Source organism: Cebus imitator, unplaced genomic scaffold (genome assembly GCF_001604975.1).
Source record: "Cebus imitator isolate Cc_AM_T3 unplaced genomic scaffold, Cebus_imitator-1.0 Scaffold12, whole genome shotgun sequence".
Classification (NCBI taxonomy): domain Eukaryota; kingdom Metazoa; phylum Chordata; class Mammalia; order Primates; family Cebidae; genus Cebus; species Cebus imitator.
In genome coordinates, this window is record NW_016107327.1 from 2,677,777 (window position 1) to 2,685,202 (window position 7,426).

The 7,426-nt window shown below is 34.4% G+C and overlaps 1 long non-coding RNA gene across 1 annotated transcript in view; it reads left to right on the forward strand.

Moving 5' to 3' along the window:
- Positions 1-953, forward strand: part of LOC119467099 — an 18,543-nt gene extending 17,590 nt beyond the window's left edge. The window contains exon 2 of the long non-coding RNA XR_005195623.1: positions 665-953. This is a non-coding gene — a long non-coding RNA (uncharacterized LOC119467099). The remainder of the gene's footprint in view (positions 1-664) is intronic.
- Positions 954-7,426: the final 6,473 nt, after the last annotated feature.

Consider the following 7,426-nt stretch of genomic DNA (forward strand, 5'->3'; position numbering starts at 1 on the left):
AAAAAAAAAAAAAAAAGAAACTCAGACATTGGATATTTTCTACTACAAAGAATATGATGCTTTAACACAGCTTCCTAGTAACATATGGAGATGAAAGAACATTAAGCTATAATCAAATTTATACCTCTTGTTTATTAACATAAGGTTATAGCTGAGTGGAATTTAAAATCCTAAAGTCAAGAAAATATTTAAAATGAACAGGGTAATGGAATAGAAAATTTATAAACTTGCTTCCGTTGGTATTCCCAATTCTTTAAAGGCAAAATTCAGCCACAGGTTTGTTTCATTTTATTTCTTTTCCTTTTTTTTTTTTAGGTAACTGGGCAAAGTATGTATATAGAATACATTCACTGGGGTATGGCTTCTTTCATAAACAACAATGTTCTGAAAAATATAAAGAACATTATCTCTGTTATGAAAGAATCCAAAATTTTTATTGAAAGCCTGGATCAAGTGTGTCTCTGTGTGTGTGTGTGTGTGTGCGTGTGTGTACACGTACATAAACATATATACACATACATATACATATATTTCTATTTCTAGCACATACTTTTATCTTAACATATATTGTTTAATAACTATGAAGAAGAAAGAGTTTCATTACTTTATCGGTAAAAATGTAAGCAGATGAACACTGATTTTTATTTGCTTTCTTTTCTCCTAGAACCTCAGGCCAAGTGTTCTTGACAGCTCATCCACAGACACCCACTGGTAAAGCAGCATGAGGACTGCCTCTGTTATTTTATTTCAGAATTTCTTCCTGCAGAGGCATGCCAGCACCAACTGAGGATCATGTATGCAATATTTGCCTTCTTTCATCTTCTACCTAGGATGGCTTTAATTTCCTTCAGGGAGAATTTATTTTAGATTTTCCCAGTAAGGGAATCCACTTCTCTTGCCCATATTCATAAATTATCATTAAAAATTAAACTTGGTAAAATAAATATTAACATCTTTCCAGCTTCTCCATTATTATGATCAGAATGCGGTTCATTGGCAGGATCTAGGAATAGGATCAGTCCAAAGTTGGGCCAAGGCACAAGGAAGATTTCACAAGTTTATAGGATCATTGAGAATACATATGACATCAAATTCTGACCACCAGAACCAATCATTTTATTCAAATTGCTGAGACAGAGATTAACTCCAGGAATCTGTAGATAATATATTCTCACATATACAGGAACTAGACATAAAAATTCATATAAATTTCTTCAACATATTTTGTATACAGAATAAGGCAAGCAACTGTGTATATGAAATTAGATTGGGGTTTTAGTTAATTGCAAGCACAGATTCAAGAGGATGTATGCTGTGTCCACTCAAAACAAAAGTAAAGCCATTATTCATTTGTTTATTCAATATGTGCAATTATTTGTTTCATACAACAAACAGTATTGAATATTCACTGTATATGTAGACATTTTTCCTTGTACAATGTAGTAAACATGACAGATGTTCTTTTAAGCAAGGAAGACAAATAGGCTATTACAATGACAGGTGGTAAGTTTTAGGAAGCACATGGGTCATGAAATCTCCAGACCGTCTATACAGAGAATATTACATAATGCTGAATATTTCCTAATTACCTTAGGAAAAGCAGGTGAAAATAATGATCTGTGAAGTAGAAAGAGCCATCTAAAAACCCAGAAGCAAGAGGGAACCGGACAAATCAAAAAATGAAAAAAAGTCAAACACAGGTGGAATAGAGAGTGTGGAAGTAAAAATAGAAAGATATCAATGGATGAGTAGAGTAAGACCTGGAAAGAATTCATAAGCAAAATTGAAAATTTTTAATTTTATCTGAAGAGTCCAGGAAGCTTGTTAAACTGTTTAAACAAGGACATCAAACAAACAAACAAACAAAAAACACTAAGTTTACACCAGCACAGAAATATGATTCAAATTTACGCAAGGGCATAGAAACTAAAATTCTAAAATGATAATTATTTTTTAAATAGGTCTCAAAGCAGTGAAAGCCCTGGATTATTTACAGGAAAGAAGGAACTCAAAGCAAATTAACCCTATATTTAAAAAAATAATAACTAAAAATTAGGTCAAAATAAAAAAAAAACTTAAAGCACACAATGAGAGTATCCAAATGATTGAGAAGCAGTATGCATAATAAACTGTAGGCTATAGTATAAGAGTAGTTTTAGAAAAGACTATAAAATATGTATATTTAAAGTTACTGAAGAGATGAAAGAAGGATTGGAAACCATAAAGAAATATTTTCAATAGGAGAAAAAAAAGCAAGCATAGAAAAGAATCATAAAACATTAACTTGTAGAAATAAAAAAAAAAAATACCATTGCAATTAAACACTCAACAGGGCGGGACACAGTGGCTCATACCTATAATGCCAGCACTTTGGGAGGCTGAGGCGGGTGGATCAGCTGAGGTCTGAAGTTTAAGACCAGGTTGACCAACATGGAGAAACCCCATCTCCACTAAAAATACAAAATTAGCTGGGCCTGGTAGTGCATCCCTGTGATCCCAGCTACTCGGGAGGCTGAGGCAGGAGAATTGCTCAAACCCAGGAGGCAGAGGTTGCGATGAGCTTAGACAGCACCATTGCACTCCAACCTGAAGAACAAGATCGAAAATCTGTCTCAAAGACAAAAACAAAAACAAACAAACAAAAAAAAACACTCAATGGATGAAAGATAGAGATGACCTAAAAAACGTACCCATAATGAAGCAGAGAAAGGATGATGAATAATATGAAAGATCAGTTAAGACATAGAAATTAGAATGAAAAGTTAACACATGGATTAAATATGTGACCCAGGAAGAATAAAAAGAAATAAATAGAAGTAATTATTTTTTAATGAGAAAATTGCTGAGAATGCTCCAGAAATGTTGAAAATCATAAATACTGAAAAACTCTGAGTTCCAATAGAATCAATAAATATCAAGACCTAAACATGTTTCAGTGAAATTACAAATAGTTTAGAAAGGAAGAAAATACAAAGAGCAACAAAATAAAGATACCTCCAAAGAATACTGAATTGAGAGGAATTTTCCCTAAAGCAACAAGTGAGGCCAATGGCATAGTTGGAATATGATCTTCAGTGTGTTTCAATTGTAGAAGTAGAATATAATACCTTATAAATTATCATAAAAATTGAAGGCAAAGTGTATTTTTCAGACCAAAGAAAAGAGCCTATGCATAATATGTTGCAGGAGGAGCTGCTGACAGAACCTCTCAGACACCAGAGTGAGAAAGGAAGAGACTTTTATTCAGCCAGCTGTAGAGCATCAGTTGACTCATGTTCAGAAAAAGGCCGAGCTCCCCTAAAAACAGTTTCTTTCCCTTTTTAAAGACATATAACTACGAAGGGGAGCAGAAGTGAAACTCAGTTATTGTCCATTGGCTGGACCACGGACCTTACAATCTTTACCTTTCATTGATTTGCTGATTTGCTAATTTGCACGTGTGTGTGGGAAGGCAAAAGGGGAAGAGTCCCAGAAGTTGAACAAAGGCAGACTTAGTGACAGAGGCATCTCTAAGTAGAGGGGGTATCTGGTTTGTGCAAATGTAGAGTATGTGACTCAGGGAAGGTCCTGGGCAGTAAGAAAAACATTTGCAACAATTTTTTAAAAATATTTTAATTTCTGGGATATATGTGCAGATCGTGCAGGAATTTTTGTAGGTATACACATGTCATGGTAATTTGCTGCATTCATCCCACCATCATCTACATTAGATATTTCTCCTGTTATCCCTCTCCAATACCCCCATCGCCTGCTATCCCTCCCTTAGCTCTTCTACCCCTCAACAGGCCCCAGTGTGTGATGTTCTCCTCCCTGTGTCCTTGTGTTTTCATTGTTCATCACCCACTTATGAGTGAGAACATGTGGTGTTTGGTTTTCTGTTCCTGTGTCTGTTTGCCGAGAATGATGGTTTCCAGCTTCATCCATGTCCCTACAAAGGACATGAACTCATTCTTTTTTATGGCTGCCCAGTATTCCATGGTGTATATGTGCCACATTTTCTTTATCCAGTCTATCATTGATGGGCATTTGGGTTGGTTCTAAGTCCTTGCTATTATAAACAGTTCTGCCATGAACATACGCATGCATGTGTCTTTATAGTAGAACGATTTATAATCCTTTGGATATATACCCAGTAATGGGATTGCTGGGTCAAATGGTGTTTCTATTTCTAGATCCTTGAGAAATTGCCACATTGTCTTCTGCAATGTTTGAACTAATTTACACTCCCACCAGCAGTGTAAAAGTGTTCCTATTTCTCCACATCCTCTCCAGCATCTGTTGTCTCCAGATTTTTTAATGATTGCCATTTGAACTGGTGTGAGATGGTATCTCAATGTGGTTTCGGTTTGCATTTCTCTAATGACTAGTGATGATGAACATTTTTTCATACGTTTGTTGGCTGCATAAAATGTCTTCTTTTGAAAAGTGTCTTTTCATATCATTTGCCCACTTTTTGATGGGTTTTTTTTTCTTTCCTTGTAAACTTGTTTAAATTCTTTGTAGATTCTGGATATTAGCCCCTTGTCAGATGGGTAGATTGTAAAATTTTTTTCTCATTCTATTGGTTGCTGGTTCACTCTAATGATAGTTTATTTTGCTGTGCAGAAGCTCTTAAGTTTAATTAGATCCCATTTGTCTATTTCGGCTTTTGTTGCCATTGCTTTTGGTGTTTTAGTCAGGAATATTTGTAACCTTTTTAAGGTTTACAGATAACATAGGCACCAGTTACAGAGAGGGTAGTTATTTTATTTGTCCTTGGGCCCTGCTGCAGTCAGGCCAGTAGAATCAGCAACCTGTCAGATTGCTGACTTCAACTTTGTGCTATTTTATCTCCCCTCCCCCCTTTTCTAATAGAAGGCAGGCAAGAGAGAGAGATAGTCTCCTCTCTCACTACTACTCATATAAACTTAGTTATTTAACAACTAAACATAAATTTCTTAAAAAAAAAAAGGAAATTAAGTGCAGAATGTCAAGGTGTTGCACAAAAAGTAAAGGTGAAGCAATTATGAAAATAATGGATCAATAAAATTTGCAATTAACTGAGGACTTTGAATACATGGATCTAACATACCTGAAGAAAATATCACAGAGAGGTATAATCAGATTAAATTGTTCTCAAGTCAATACTTATTGTGGGGTAGAAATTGTATAACCTTTAGTTAGCAGAAAGGGAAAAAAATAAATTAAAATATTGATAAATTCAATAGAAAAGAGCAAAGGCTCAGCAGCAGCAAATAAGGCTCAGCAGCAGCAAATAAAGCTCATCATATATAGAAGATAGAACATAAGAATAATTAATTTCAAACAAATTTGGAACTCCAAATTTCAAATATGTCAGTAATCATGACAAAGTTAAGTGAGTTAAATTGGCCACTAAAAAGACAGAAATTCCCTGATTTGATTTTAAAAAATCCACTTGGTTATATATAAATGCCACATTTAAACATAATGACACAAAAATTGAAAGAAAAGAGATGGAAAAATATGTCAGACATATACTGGCCTCCCCCAAACATTACAAAACAAAACAAAAATTTGGACAGAAATAGTAATCAAAACAAAATGGATCTTTACTAAAAGTTAGGAAAAGAGAAAAAAGAACATATTTAGTGTAACCAAACAAATCAAGAACTATAAAGATAACATTTCTGAACCCGAAGACCTGAAAAACATAGCCCACCAAATAGCAGTAAAGGTGAACTTGGAAATGTGCATGGCAGTCTCACTTCTAAAAACATACCTTACAGGAATCACTACTTGGATATATAGGGAGACACATACAAAGTTGTTCATGATAACAATGCTTACATGGGATAGAAAACAGCTTAATTTCCCACAAATCTGATAATAAATACGTAAGTGATAGTATATTTGTAAATTGGAAACTAAATTGTGGGGGGAGAATGAATAACACACTAAATCTAAAAGTCAATCTGAGTAAATTTCAATAACAATGTTGAAAAAAAATATATAACTTTAAAACATATAGAGCTCTGTAAAGTGTTTTTGGATGCAGACATAGACGGAGAAGGGAAGGGAAGAATATACAGCAGCTTCAGAATAGCCGTTATGTCTGAAGAGAGTAAACTATATTGGAGATGACTGACAAACCACAGAACTCTTGGCTGAACATTTTCATTACATCTCACATTTGGACAGGCAACATTAAGATGTTTCATAAGCCTTCATGCTCAGAAAATCTTACCTTATCAGAAAACTAAAGTTAAAACAAACACTAAATTTCTTTAATCTTTGCCTTTCATGAACCTAATCCCAAAATAGCCAGTGAGTAAGTCTCTAGCACTAGTCAATGAAATGCCCCGGGAGTTATATTATTACATCAACTTCCTCAGGATATCAAACTGATAACAAATTTAATCTATCAGTGACAATCACACTTGCTTTAAGGGGACATAAATGTTGAAATCTTTAGAAGTGCATTTATTGCAAATCTAATCTAAAGTTGTTAATTTAAAGCACATTTAAAGAATAGTGAATGTGTTTTCTTTTAATATTTGATTTCAGCATTACGGCAAAAGATGAGAAAAGAAAGAGGAAGAAAGGGTTGATCTCCAGTTCTCAGGCAACCAGCTTGTTTCAAAAGGTCTTTGTTGTTAAATCATTTTCAGCTCAACACAGCCCACAGACTCCAAATAACAAGAATCCCTTGATAAATGAGGATAAAACTGGCCTGCTCTACCTTTAGAGGTGTAAAGTTATTGGCACTGTATCTTTAAAGTTTACAGGCCAATGGTTTGGTAGAATTCACAGCATGATTTCAAAGTTTTAGTATTGCAAAATTTGTGTCAATTACTAATTTTTTTTTAAATGTGGTAGTACAGTTCTGTCTATCTTTGCTCTGCAAAAGCCTCAACTGTGAAGGATCACAAAGTGGCACATAACCAAGGCTTGCCGATTTAATGAACATTAATGTGGAGCTTTAGGGGAAAAGGTTCACAATGGATGGATTTTTCTGCCAACTGTAACTTCATATTTTTGATTGATTTTTTTTTTAATCTGAGAGGCTTTGCAACCAACTAGAAGTTCTACATAATTTGGCAGGACATGGAAGGAGAACCTCTAATCAAATTTCCCATTTACACCTTTGCCCAACACCTGCAGGTGAAGAGATGGGGGAGAGGGGAGGGGAGGCACTAAAAGTGTTCTGAAAAGGTGTCCAAAAAAGTGTTGTCAGAATTGCAAGCTGCTGCAAGTTAATAGAGTACATCATCAAAGTTGGTATTACAGAAGCTTATCTTTTGACATTTATATTATTTCTATTTCATTCATTTTTAGACCAACACATTGGTCCATTGAGAATTATTTTATTCCATGGGGAATAAACTTCATTTAGGTTATTATTATATTCCTTGGCATTCAACATCAGTGGGGTTAAATGGAAAAGAAAAAGAAGGAATAGTGAAAG